Below are 14737 nucleotides of genomic sequence, written 5' to 3' on the forward strand. Positions count from 1 at the left end.
AATACTTCCAGGTTTATATATGCAATCTAAAATACGGCACAAATGCACCTATATATAAAAGAACTCACAGACACAGAGAACAGACTTGTGGTGCCAACGGGGATGGGGGGAAAGGGGGTGGGATGGACTGGGCACTTGGGGTTGGTAGATGCAAACCATTATATTTAGAATGGATAAGCAGGGAGTTACAGTCGTGGCACAGCAAAAACGAATCTGACTAGAACCATGAGGTTGCATGTTCGATCCCTGGACTTGCTCAGTGGGTTAAGGATCTGGCATTGCCGTGAGCTGTGGTGTAGGTCACAGATGTGGCTCGGGTCTGATGTTGCTGCGGCTGTGGCATAGGCCAGCGGCTACAGCTCTGATTCGACCCCTTAGCCTGAGAACTTCCATATGCCATGGGTGCTACCCACCCACCCCAAAAAAGAATGAATGGATAAGCAATGAGTTCCTACTATACAGCACTGAGAACTATATCCAGTCTCTTGGGATAGAACATGATGGAAGACAGTATGAGAAACAGAAGTGTATATATGTGTGTGTGTGTATATGACTGGGTCGCTATGCTGTACAGCAGAAACTGGCACAACACTGCAAATCAACTACACTTAAAAAAAAAAGATTCTTACATTAAAAAAAAACTGGAGGGTTAACAAGACCTTATTTGGGGTACACTTTCTTATTTCAGAAGCAGGATTAATTTCTGTATTTTTCTGTGCCCATATTAGGGATGCAAGCCTTGGGAATTTAGCATTTACACATGAATATGATTTCAACCATGCCTGGATAGAATGATAATCCTTGTGAACCACTGAATTTTTGTAATAAACAGATATTCATTGTAAGAGAGCTGGGAGAGTCAGCCTTCCAAACAAACTTTCCTTTGCATTATCTCCTAAATGTAATACAGGTAGGCTTCCTGTGTATCTACATTTAGCATTTAACATCAAATAAGTCTTTTTACTGAGGCCATAATTACTAGAACCCACAGAGTGAAATATTCAGTAGCTAAAATATACCACCTTCCTTTCAATAAATTGGAAAGTTTGTTCCTCAAGAACCAAATTCATTTTGTTCGTTTGTCTGTATGGATGAATGCACTTCATAAATAGTCCAAAAAATTTGAAGACCTCTTACAAAAATATGCATAATAAAATGTAATAGAAGTAAATTAAGAAAAACAGAAACAAGGGGGAAGTGTGTATAAAGGAGTATATATATATATATATATATATGGGATGTTAAATCATGCAAAATTTGCTAGAAATGAGGCAAAATTTTGAACATGAAGCTTTCTAACAACTAACACAAAGACAGAACCATGACAGAGAGTTGACTCAAAATGGTCATCAGATAAAGCCAATTAACTGCCAATATAATCTAAGGTATAACAGAGCTAAAATTAGAGGCACATTTCTTCCATGGGGCCTAGTAATAAAGTGACTACGTCCTCAAAAACATATTTTCTATAAATAGGACAACAGGTTTTATAAGGCTATTTTAATAATAACCTTTTTATAGAAACTGTATGAAACACTAAAACTAATAAATATAAACATTTATTGAGTTGTTCCTATGTGCGAGTCACTTTATTAAGTGCTAGTCTCTTTACCCATCATAACCATCCTGCATAATAAGCAAAATTATTATCCTCTTACAGCAGCCCAGGGAAATGACATAAATTGTCCAGGATCACTTCTCCATCAATTGCATAGAGAGGACTCAAGTTGATGATTCCAAACTCAGGCTCTAAGATGCTACTACATTTTAGGAGTTCCCATTGGGTAAGTAAGAGGCCATATTTAAGTAATTATGAAGAGAAAAATCCAGTAATATGAAGCTTATGGAAATTTCTCACAAGTAGAAGTATGGTTGTGCTCTCCTGGAGATTAAATGGCTCAGTAGACATTCATAAGCAATCCTTTGAGAAATAAAACCTCACAATGGTCCCTCCAAGATAAGCAGGTTGCAGAACTAGTTCCTTGTAACTGAGTTAACCTGATATGTGGGAATACTAGTTATGAACCAACTTATATATGAGGGATGATTATACAAATGAGGATTCTGGAATTAAGAAAATGTTTATCTCTCTGGCTTCTTGAGGAAGGGATGAGGCACAGGCTTCCTGCTCAACCAAAATTAGTAACAAACAACAAAGTAACAGGACAAATACAGAAGCCACCTGAATTCACATTGATTTATCCAAGTGGACTTTTTTTAAAAATAAACACTTGATACTTTCTCAGCTAAAAAACATTTTAGATTTTTATTTGTAAACTTAATAATCATAAATCTATAATTGATCAAAATTACTAGTAATATTACCACTGATAATTACTAATGAATAAAGCATTTACATGAGAGGAAGTCCACCACTGCCAATAAAAGAAGAAATTAAGAAAAAATATTCACCTTTCTGTATCACAGCATTTAGCAGGCAAAGGTGGCAATCTCTTTAATCTAATACAGTCAGAACAGCAGCTCAAAGGCTGTGACTTTTAAAAAGAATCTCATGTGGCATAATTTCTTAACATCTGAACTAGGTACTCTACTGCCCTCTCATGGATATTATATAAGTAGCACAGAGAATAAATGTATCCCCTGAAAAGGATCAACAAAATGAATTTTGTTTCAATGATGCCTGTGACAAGCAACAATGCCACCATGAAATAAAAAAACAATGTTTTTTATTTCATGATGAATATTAGATTTATGATAAACACCACAAAATATTTATACCAGACACTCTCAATCATTGTAAAGTGAAATGCATATAGCACACTTTACTTATGGTACAATGAACTATGGAATTATGAATTGTGGTATTATGAACCATAATTCTAAAGTATGTTATTATTTCCTGGAGTTTAGTAATCTCAGATGACTAGAAGAGAGAAAATGACTTCAGGTTGGTGATCCCTCCACATGATAAATTGTTTTGCCGTAATTGGTAAATTCCTTCCTGGAGCAAGAGGTAACAAATCTTAGGAAATTGCAATAGAAGTAGAAATGCAAGCATGGTGCTCAAAGTAAAAGACTGATTATGGGGGTGGTGGAGGAGTGAGAGGAAGATTGCTGCAAACAGTTGTACAGGTTGCAGACTGTGCTTCTCCAAAGGGTGTTGATTACATAAGATATTTTAAACGATAGCACACATTTAAAGTATGCCACTGGGACCTCTAGTACTTTGACTTAAGAAATTAACATTTTTTCCAAAGATGTCATTGGGAGGTTAAAAAAAAATCCATTAGTCTGGAGTATAAGTGCAGTGTATATGCTACTAAGGCAAGCAAAAACCGGGTGGGTATAACATATCTGAAGTACAATATCCTTGACTGACTTAGCACATCCTCAGCTAATAGTAGCAGTGCCAGGTGTAGAGTTTCACAAGCCTGAGAACATAAGGTAAGCACTCTTTCTTAGTTCATTCCAAATGTCAAAATATGAACATTCCATAAGTACTTGATCCTTCTAATTATTTGATGAAAGTTTTTTGAAACAGTTACAAGTCTTACAACATTGTCAACCAAATTGAAAATGCTTTTAGCCTATAAACTGTCACCTGCTATTTGTATTGCTACTTTGGGGATTATCTAATTTAAAAAAATGAATTATCTTATATAAGAGAAGAATCAAGTCCAGATTAACTGTTCTGGAGGAGCCACAGAGCCCACCAATGAGATGCCTCTGTGGGCTGCCAAGAATGCCACCTGTCAGATGAACTTTGCCACTGGCTCTGTCTTCAGAAGGGATTTGCTTGGAACTTAACGTAAGACAAATACCTAGTCAGCTACTCAACATGGATTAAGGATACACGTCAATATCTTCATTGTTTTAAAACTAAGAAATACTAAAGAAACACAAAAAGAAGGCACTGATCTATGACCAATTTTAATTAATCTCTAAAGTCATACTTCCTTGGCATAGGAACTAGAACTCATTCTAGAGTAATTTACACCCATTTTCATTTGAAAACATGTTTCATTTAGAAATTATTTGGGAGGAGCATGCTTGTGTACCTGCATGTGCACACTCAAATCACTTTTTTTTCTCTCTCTCTCTCTCTTTTTTTTTTTTTCAGCCAAGACATGCAGACTTTTGGCATGCAAAAGATCCCCAGGCCAGGGATCAAACCTGTGCCACAGCAGTGACAATGCTGTATCCTTAATCTGCTGAGCCACCAGGTGACTCCTCAGGTCATTTTTATTAATCACATTGAATTCACTTGTGCTCTGTTTCTTTGATCAGTTCTGCTTCCACGGCAATCTCCTCATCTACATTTTCAGAGTTGCTTCTCACCTCCGAGCCACTGTGTCTCCCTCAACACCTTCAGGTCATTTATTCTGCTTCCAGGGACTTCTTATAATTCCTTCAGTCACCAAGCAGGTCTGAAGCTGGGGCCTCTTCAGTAGCAGTGGATTAGAAAATGGGATGTTTATCATCAATCCAGTAGATCTGTCATTATAGGATTGGTTGGGATCTGCTGAATTGTTCTAGGAGGTGTTTGATCATCCTCTATTAGCAAATACCGATTCAGCATCTATTGTATACTAGGTACTGTGGCAAATTAAAAAAAAAAAGGGGGGGGATTTCAGGCATTTACAACAAAGGTATAGTCTTTTAGTCTGCTAGGGCTGCCGTAACAAATGATCACAGACTGGTTGACTTAAATTATAGAAATTAATTTCTCACAGTTCTGGAGGCTGGAAGTCCAAGATCAGGGTGTTGGAGGCTTGGCATCGTCTGTGAAGGGCCTCCTTGGTGTATAGACAGCTGCCTCCTCAATGTGTCCCCACATGGCCTTTGCTTCATGGGCCACATCTGTGGTGTCTCTTCTTATAAAAGCATCAGTCATGTTAGATGAGAGCCCTGCTCTTAATAACCTCACTTAACCTTAATCACCTCTTTAAAGGCCCTGTCTCCAAATACTGTCACATCGTGGATTAGGGTATCAACATATGAATTCAGTGGGGGACACAACTCAGTCCATAACATACAACATAGGACACAAGTGTTCTAGCTCTAAATTCAGGCCACCATAGTTTGAATTCTTTCTATACCTCTTTCTAGCTGTGTTGATACAGCACATATCATTCAAAGGAAAACTAAGCTGCCTTAACTTCTTCATCTCTATTTTGTGAATATTAACATATTCACCGTCCTACTGTATATCTCGTTCAATACTCATAACAACCCTATGAGCTGGTTGCTTTAAAACAAGTTTTAAAATGCTTTGTCATTCACTTTTTATATTTCTCAGACAGTACATGCAACTTAAACAGACTCTTGAAAAATATTTATTACAAAGTGAGTACAATATTTGGAGCAATGAGCGTTAAAGGTAGAGGGGAGCTTTGAGACCATCTGTTTTTACAACCATAACACAAAATGAATCACTAAGTTTGTGTTTTCCTTCTGGCAGGGCCATATTCAATATCTGGAAGGCCAGTGAAAATAGCACATAGGGAAGCAGAGATGCTTTATACTATAATTATTTTTATTTAGAGAGACTCTGATTCCCAATTGTTACCCACTGTGACGTATCTATTTCTTGAAAAAAATGTGCCTTCATTTTATAATCTCATCATTGATGACAAACTCCAAGCACAGGAAATTCAAGCTCCTTCTTTCATCTGCTCTAGCACATTCACCATCTCAGTGATCTGTAAATAATTGACCAGGTAAGCACGAAAGCACAAAGGCAAATAGATCAATGCTCTTCCTGCAAGCACTCACAGCACGGAGAGAAACCCTACTTCCCTTCATTTCCTACCACTGGGACCTCATCCATGAATCAATTCACAGTCTGCAGCCCCAAGATTTAATTCAGCATGCATCATCGGCAACAATTGCTGAAGTCTTTGATTAAACTCTTAAATTGCCTTTTAATATGATGTAAATGGAAATAGTTATTGATTAAAGAATCTTAAAATGAGAACCTGTTCAGATGAGAATGGAAAATGCTTTGAGTTGGTGAGCCTGCCTGGCAAGAGAAACAGTGTGAACAGAGTACAAAAGGACTTCCAATGCACAGATGCAGAGCAAGCAGTAAAACTATTACATTTAGAATGGATAAGTGACGAGGTCCTCTTGCGTAGCACAAGGTACTCTATCCAATCTCTTGGGACAGAATATGATGGAAGATAGTCTGAGAAAACAAATGTGTATATATATATGTGTGTGTGTGTGTGTGTGTGTGTGTGTGTGTGTGTGTGTGTGTGTATACATATATATGTGTATATATATGTATATATATAGTATGCCTGGGTTACTATGCTGTACAGCAGAAATTGACACAACACTGTAAATCGACTATAATTTTTTTAAAAAAGACCTCTGGACATCCTTTCCATGGCCTTAAAAAAACTTAGAGAAAGCTGTTGAATGGTGTGACCTGTATTTATAATGAAAAATGAAATCAATAACCTGCAGAACACAATCCCTAAGGGCTTATATAGGATTTGATTTTACCCTAGAAAATTCTTTGTTTTTTTTTCCTGTTATAATTGATTCTGGGTTTTATAGAGTTACAAGTTGTACATGTCATTTCCCAATAGTATTCTCTCAAATAAAGACATTACAGCTATATCAAATGGATTCTCTTCCTGCATGAAAAATTTATCCTTCCCATGACTCCTTCTACAAACATCATTGAGCATCCATGTACATCAGAGTCATTTGTAGGTACTGAAGATACAGCAATAAACTCAACTGACAAAAGTCCTTGTCTTCATGGAGTTTCAGTTCAAGTGAGGAAGAGACAAAATAGAGTACCACAAATGGTTTGTTGATTAATAAGTCCTATGAATGGAAGAGGAAGAAAAAGCATGTGCATGGAGAGGTCACAATGTGGACATGGAAAATGTCAAGAAAGGTCTAGGGAAATGATGATGTTTCAGTAAAAAGCTAAGTTGGGAAGGAAATGAAACATGCAGCTTTCTGGGTAAAAGTATTTCAAACAGAGGCAAAAGCAAGTGCAAAGGCCCTGAGGTGAAATTAAGCTTAGTTTGCAATAAGAGAAAGAGCAAGGAGGTTGGTATGGCTGGTCTGCTACACATGAAGGGGAAAGGAGTGAGAAATAAGGTAAGAAAGAGTTCGGGAGTCAAATTATATAGAATTTTGACGGCCGGCCAATAGATTGATTTTGCAAGTGCAAGTGCAATAAAAGGACACTGGAGGATGAGTTCTCTGGTGGCCTAGAGGGTTAAGGATCTGGCATTGTCTCTGCTGTGGTTCAAGTTGTTGCTTTGGTGAATGGGTTCAATCCCTGACCCGGGAACTGCACATGTCATAGGGGCCACCAAAGAAAAAAAAAAGGCACCTTTCTGCCTAACAGTGTTTGAACCACATCATCAATCTTCTCCTGCCTTGGGACTCAATCTTGAACTCAGCCTTGCTCCATCCTTGTTCCAGCAGTGGCAATGAAATGGCTATAAGATGAAGAGAACAGTATGTGCCTGAAAAACTGGCAGTTCTGTTTCAGAGGCTTAACTATACAGTGGATGTTATAACAAAGAGTGTTACCTGAACGCCCCCAGGAAGGCAGTGAAAATGTATTGGGAGGACTGTGTGTTTGGCTCCACAGCCCCAAAGATTAGGGCCTTTTGTCCACCTTATCCCTCAAATTTGATGAGGGACTGTAAGCAGGATAGGAGAAATTATACCAGAGGAGTAAAGAGTGTCTGCAGCAGGTACCAATGACCAGGGACAAGGATGCTGTAAGGACTGACAATCTGCGGCAAGGAATTGGGGTAAAACCTTACACCTGTTTACCCAAGGCAAATAAATCCTATGATTACATGTCTAAATTTATTGTCAAGAGGGGATTAAGATGGCAGAATAGAAGGACTGGAGCTCAACTTCTCTCCTAAAAACAACAAAATTCACAACTAAAGGCTGCGCATTCTTCACCCAAATGGACCAGAAACCTTCAAAAAGATATCCTATTCCAGAAGAAAAAGAGGACACATCAAGAGGTAGGAGGGGCGATTTCACGACATAAACAACCCCATACCATCCGGGTGGGAAGCCCCACAGACTGGAAACTAACTGGTTCACAGAGACTCACCTATAGGAGTAAGAGTTCTGAGTCCCAAATCAAGCTCTCATGTGTGGGGATCTGGCACGGGGAGAAAGAGCCCTTGGAGGATCTGGCATGGAAGGCCAGTGGGGCTTGTGCGCAGGAGCTCCATGGGACTGGGGGAAATGGAGACCTCATTCTTAAAAGGTGCACACAGACATTTCAGTGCACTGGGTCCCAGGACAAAGCAAAGTCTCCATAGGAATCTGGGTCAAATCTGACTGCAGTTCTTCAAGGACCTCCTGGGAAAACAGGGGGGAATGCGGCTTGTTGTGAGGGAAGGACATTGTAAGCAAAGCTCTCGGGAATATTCAGCAGCTGCCTTTCTCTGGAGGTGGCCATTTTGGGAAAATCTTGCCCCACCCATCAGTCAATGATGAGAAGCCCCAGGGCAAACAACAATCCAGGTGGGATCACAGCCCTGTCCCTCAGGCACACAGCTGCCTCTAATCCCATCCAGAGACTAAGCCCCACCCACCAGAGGGATTAGCATTGGCTCCACCTACCAGTGGGAAGGCATAAACCCCTCACATCAAGAAGCCTACAGCAAGCCCCCATACTGATTTCAGCCACAAGGGGGCAGACACCAGAAGCAAGAGAGGCTACAACTCTAGGATCTGTAAAAAGGTCACCACACCAAAAACCTATAAAAATGAAAAGAAAGAGAACTATAACTCAGATGAGGGAGAAAAGAAAAACCCCAGAAAATCAGCTAAGCAATGAGGAGATTCTTAGCCTCCAGGAAAAAGACTTTAGACTGTTGATGCTGAAGATGATGCAAGGCATTGGAAATCAACTGGAGGCAAAGAGGGATAACTTACAGGAAACACTGACCAAAGAGCTACAAGATATAAAACTTAGACAAGAAGAGATGCAAAATACAATAACTGAAATAAAAAATTCACTAGAAGCAGCTAACAGCAGAATACAAGAGGCAGAAAAATGAATAAGCGAGGTGGAGGACAGATTAGTGGAAATTACAGATGCAGAACAGAAAAGAGAAAAAAGACTGAAAAGAAATGAAGAGAGTCTTGGAGAACTCTGGGACAACGTGCAACACACCAACATCTGTATTATAGGGGTGCCAGAAGGAGAAGAGAGAGAGAAGGGGACAGAAAAAATATTCCAAGAGATAATAGCCCAAAACTTCCCTAACGTGGGAAGGGAACCACTCACTCAAAACCAGGAACAACAGCATATAACATCGGAAAGGAACCACTCACTCAAATCCAGGAAGCACAACAACCATATAAAATAAACCCAAGGAGGAACACCCCAAGACACATATTAATCCAACTGACCAAAATTAAAGACAAAGAAAATATGGAAAGCAGCTAGGGAAAAGGAACAAATAATATACAAGGGAACCCCCATAATGTTATCAGCAGATTTTTCAGCAGAAACTCTGCAGGCCAGAAGGGAGTGGCATGATATACTTAATGTGATGAAAGGAAAAAACCCCCAACCAAGATTATTCTACCCAGCAAGGCTCTCATTCATATTTGAAGGAGAAATCATTTTTTTTAATTTTTTATTTTTTTAGTCTTTTTGCTATTTCTTTGGGCTGCTCCTGCAGCATATGGAGGTTCCCAGGCTAAGAGTTGAATAGGAGCTGTAGCCGCTGGCCCATGCCAGAGCCACAGCAACGTGGGATCCGAGCTGCATCTGCAACCTACACCACAGCTCACAGCAACGCCGGATCGTTAACCCACTGAGCAAGGGCAGGGACCGAACCCGCAACCTCATGGTTCCTAGTCGGATTCGTTAACCACTGAACCATGATGGGAACTCCTGAAGGAGAAATCAAAACCTTCACAGAATTTATCAACACTAAACCAGCCTTAAAACAAATACTAAAGGAACTTCTCTAGGCAGAAAAGAACTAGAGAAGAAGGAAAGAAAAAAGAGCAACAAAAACAAATCCAAAGAAATTAATAAAATGGCAATAAGAACATACATATCAATAATTACCTTAAATATTGCTGGACTAAATGCCCCAACCAAAAGACATAGTCTGGCTGAATGGATAAAAAAAAACAAGAACCATATATATATGCTGTCTTCAAGAGACCCACTTCACTTCTAGGGACACATACAAATTGAAAGTGAGAGGATGGAAGAAAATATTCTATGCAAACGGGGATCAAAAGAAAGCTGGAGTAGCAATACTCATATCAGAAAAAATAGACTTTAAAATGGAGAAGATTTTAAGATACAAGGAAGGACATTACATAATGATCAAAGGATCAAACCAAGAAAAAGATATAACAATTTTAAATATCTACACATGCAACATAGGTTCACCACAATATGTAAGGCAACTGCTAACAACCCTAAAAAGACAAATCAACAATAACACAATAATAGTGGGGGACTTTAACATCCCACTTACAGCAATGGACAGATCAACCAGACAGAAAATCAATAAGGAAACACAAGCCATGAATGATGCATTAAACCAGATGGGCTTCATAGGTATTTATAGGACATTCCATCCAAAGCAACAGAATACACATTCTTCTCAAGTGCACATGGATCATTCTCTAAGATTGATCACATCCTGGGCTACATATCAAGCCTTGGTAACTTTAAGAAAATTGAAATCATATCAAGCATTTTTTCCGACCACAATGCTATATGACTGGAAATCAACAACAAGAAAAAAACTGCAAAAAACACAAATACTGGAGACTCAACAACATGCTACTAAACAACCAATGGACCACTGAAGAAATCAAAGAGGAAATTAAAAAATGCCTAGCAGCAAATGACAATGAAGATACGACACTCCAAAACCTATGGGATGCAGCAAAAGCCAATCTAAGAGGAAAGCTTATAGCAATACAAGCCCACCTCAGGAAACAAGAAAAAGCTCAAATAAACAAGCTAACTTGACATCGAAAGCAGCTCAAGAGAGAAGAACAGACAAGACCTAAAGTTAGTAGAAGGAAAGAAATCATAAAGATCAGAGCAGAAATCAGTGAAATAGAAACAAAGAAAACCACAGAAAAGATCAATGAAACGAAAACCTGGTTCTTTGAAAAGGTCAACAAAATTGATAAACCCCTAGCCAGCCTTATCAAGCAAAAAAGAGAGAGGACTCAAATCAATCAAATTAGAAATGAAAAAGGAGAAGTAACAACGGACATCACAGAAATAACAAAGGAACATAAGAGACAACTATATGCAACTATATGCCAATAAAATGGAAAACCTAGAAGAAATGGACAAATTCTTAGAAAAGTACAATCTTCCAAGACTAAACCAAGATGAACTGACCAATCACAAGAACTTAAATTGAAACTGTGATCAAAATACTTCCAACAAACAAAAGTCCAGAACCAGATGGCTTCACAGTCGAATTCTATCAAACATTTAGAGAAGAGATAACACCTCTCCTTCTGAAACTATTTCAAAAAATTGCAGAGGCAGGGATACTCCCAAACTCATTCTATGAGGCCACCATCACCCTGATACCAAAACCAGATAAAGATTCCACAAGAAAAGAAACCTACAGGCCAATTTCCCTGATGAACATAGATGCAAAAATCCTCAACAACATTCTAGCAAACTGCATCCAAAAATACATTAAAAGGATTGTACATCATGATCAAGTGAGATTTATCCCAGGGATGCAAGGGGTCTTCAATATCCGCAAATCCATCAGTGTGATACACCACATTAACAAACAAGAATAAAAACCATATGATCCTCTCAATAGATGCAGAAAAAGCCTTTGACAAAATCCCACACCAATTTCTGATAAAAACCCTTCAGAAAGTGGGCATAGTGGGAACCTACCTCAACATAATAAAGGCCACATATGAAAAACCCACAGCGAACATCATTCTCAGTGGTGGAAAGCTGAAATAATTCCCTCTGAGATCAGGAACAAGACAAGGATAGCTGCTTTCGCCACTACTATTCAACATAGTTTTGGAAGCCACAGCAATCAAAGTAAAAGAAATAAAAGGAATCCAAATTATTTGCAGATGACATGATACTATATCTAGAGAATCCTAAAGACTCTACCAGAAAACTGTTAGAGCTCATCCACGAATTTGGCAACGTTGCAGGATACAAAATTAATACACAGAAATCAATGGTATTTCTATACAATAACAATGAAAGAGCAGAAAGAGAAATTAGGGACGCAATCCCATTTACCATTCCATCCAAAAGAATAAAATACCTAGGAGTAAACCTACATAAAGAGACAAAAGACCTGTACTCTGAAAACTATAAGACACTGATGAAAGAAATCAAAGATGACACAAACAGATGGAAACACATACCATGCTCGTGGATTGGAAGAGTCAATATTATAAAAATGACTATACTATCTACAGCAATGTACAGATTCAATGCAATCCCTATCAAATTACCAAGGACATTTGTCACAGAACTTGAACCAAATATTTTAAAGTTTGTTTGGAAGCACACAAGACCCAGAAGAGCCAAAGACATCCTGAAAAAGAAAAATGGAGCTGGAGGAATCAGGCTCCCGGACTTCAGGCTACACTACAAAGCAATCATCATCAAAACCGTATGGTACTGGCACAAAGACAGAAATAGAGATCAGTGGAACAGGATAGAAAGCCCAGAATTAAACCCATGCACCTACAGCCAACTAGTCTATGACAAAGGAGGCAAGAATAGACAATGGAGAAAAGAAGCCTTATTCAATAAGTGGTGCTGGGAAAACTGGACAGCCACATGGAAAAGAATGAAATTAGAACACTCCCTAACACCATACACAAAAAGAAACTTCAAATGGATTAAAGTCCTAGATATAAGACCAGGCACTATAAAACTCTTAGAGGAAAACATAGGCCAAACACTCTGACATAAATGACAGCAACATCTTCTCTGATCCACCTCTTAGAATATTGACAATAAAAAGAAAAATAAACAAATGGGACCTAATCAAACTGAAAAGTTTCTGCACAGCAAAGGAAACCCTAAACAAAATGAAAAGACAACCCACAGAATGGGAGAAAATCTTTGCACGTGATTCAACTGACAAGGGATTAATCTCCAAAATTTATAAACATCTTCTGCAGCTCCATACCAAACAAACAAACAAGCCTATCAAAAAATGGGCAGAAGATCTAAACAGTTCTCCAAAGAAGACATACAGATGGCCAAAAAACACATGAAAAGATGTTCAACATCACTCGTTATTAGAGAAATGCAAATCAAAACCACTCTGAGGTACCACCTTACACCAGCCAGAATGGCTGTCATCCAAAAGTCTACAAACAAGAAGTGCTGGAGAGGGTGTGGAGAAAAATGAACCCTAGTACACTGCTGGTGGGATTGTAAATTGGTGCAACCACTGTGGAAAGCAGTATGGAGATTCCTCAGAAAACTAAACATAGAACTACCATTTGATCCAGCAATCCCACTCCTGGGCATCTACCCAGAGAAAACCACGACTCGCAAAGACACATGGACTCCGATGTTCATTGCAGCACTATTTACAATAGCCAAGACATGGAAACAACCTAAATGTCCATCGACAGAGGAGTAGCTCAAGAAGATGTGGTACAGATACACAATGGAATATTACTCAGCCATTAAAAGGAACGAAATACCGGCATTCTTAGCAACATGGATGGACCTAGCAACTATCATGCTAAGGAATCATATTTTCCTTACAAGGAGACACATCATCAAATGCTTTCACTGACATGTGGAATCTGGAAAAAGGACAGACTAAACTTCTTTGCAGAACAGATGCTGACTCACAGACATTGAAAAACTATGGTCTCCAGAGGAGACAGTTTGGGGGGTGGGAGGATGTGCTTGGGCTGTGGGATGGAAATCCTGTGAAATCAGATTGTTATGATCATCATACAACTACAGATGTGATAAATTCATTTGAGTAATAAAAAATAAAATAAAATAAAATAAAATAAAGTAAAAAAAAAAAAAAAAGACAATGAAAGATTTTTTTTTTCTTTTTAGGGCTGCACTTGCTGCATATGGAAGTTCCCAGGGCTAGGGGCACTCAAATCAGAGCTGCAGATGCTGGTCTATGCCACAGCAACTCGGGATCTGAGCCAAATCTGTGACCAATACTGCAGCTTGCTACCACACCAGATCCTTAACCCACTGAGCAAGGCCAAGGATCGACCCTGCACCCTCCTGGATCCTATGCCAGGGTCTTAATCCACTGAACCAAAACAAGAACTCCAACTGGAGGATTTTGAACAGAGTAGGAACATAATCTGACTTTTGTTTTGATAGAAACACTCTGGCTGATATATTGAGAATAAATTGTTGGGGTTTAAGAACAGTGTAGGATGAGTACAATGGGATGGGATGGGATGGGAATGGATGAAATAGAATAGAATAGAATAGAATAGAATAGAATAGAATAGAATAGAATAGAATAGAATAGAATAGAATAGAATAGAATAGAGTAGAGTAGAGTACAGTAGAGTAGAGTACAGTAGAGTAGAGTAGAGTACAGTAGAGTAGAGTAGAGTACAGTAGAGTAGAGTAGGATAGGATAGGATAGGATAGGATAGGATAGGATAGGATAGGGGATAGAGGAGAGGATAGGAGAGGATAGGAGAGGAGAGGATAGGATAGGATAGGATAGGATAGGATAGGATAGGGGATAGAGGAGAGGATAGGAGAGGATAGGAG

At 38.8% G+C, this 14737-nt stretch overlaps 1 protein-coding gene and 1 long non-coding RNA gene across 3 annotated transcripts in view; both read right to left on the bottom strand.

The window, feature by feature from the left end:
• Positions 1-14737, bottom strand: part of ZNF385D (zinc finger protein 385D) — a 978174-nt gene that overhangs the window by 693330 nt on the left and 270107 nt on the right. The window lies entirely within an intron of this gene.
• Positions 6484-8583, bottom strand: LOC146397208 (uncharacterized). Its single transcript, XR_014822499.1, has 2 exons — positions 8214-8583; positions 6484-8140 (listed from the first exon to the last, which is right to left on the bottom strand). It is a non-coding gene; the product is annotated as an uncharacterized LOC146397208 (long non-coding RNA).

Source organism: Sus scrofa, chromosome 13 (assembly GCF_054392235.1).
Source record: "Sus scrofa isolate SSC_HxYL_T2T_F1_AM1 chromosome 13, Sscrofa_HxYL_maternal_Yorkshire_Landrace_v2.0, whole genome shotgun sequence".
In the NCBI taxonomy this organism is placed as follows: Eukaryota; Metazoa; Chordata; class Mammalia; order Artiodactyla; family Suidae; genus Sus; species Sus scrofa.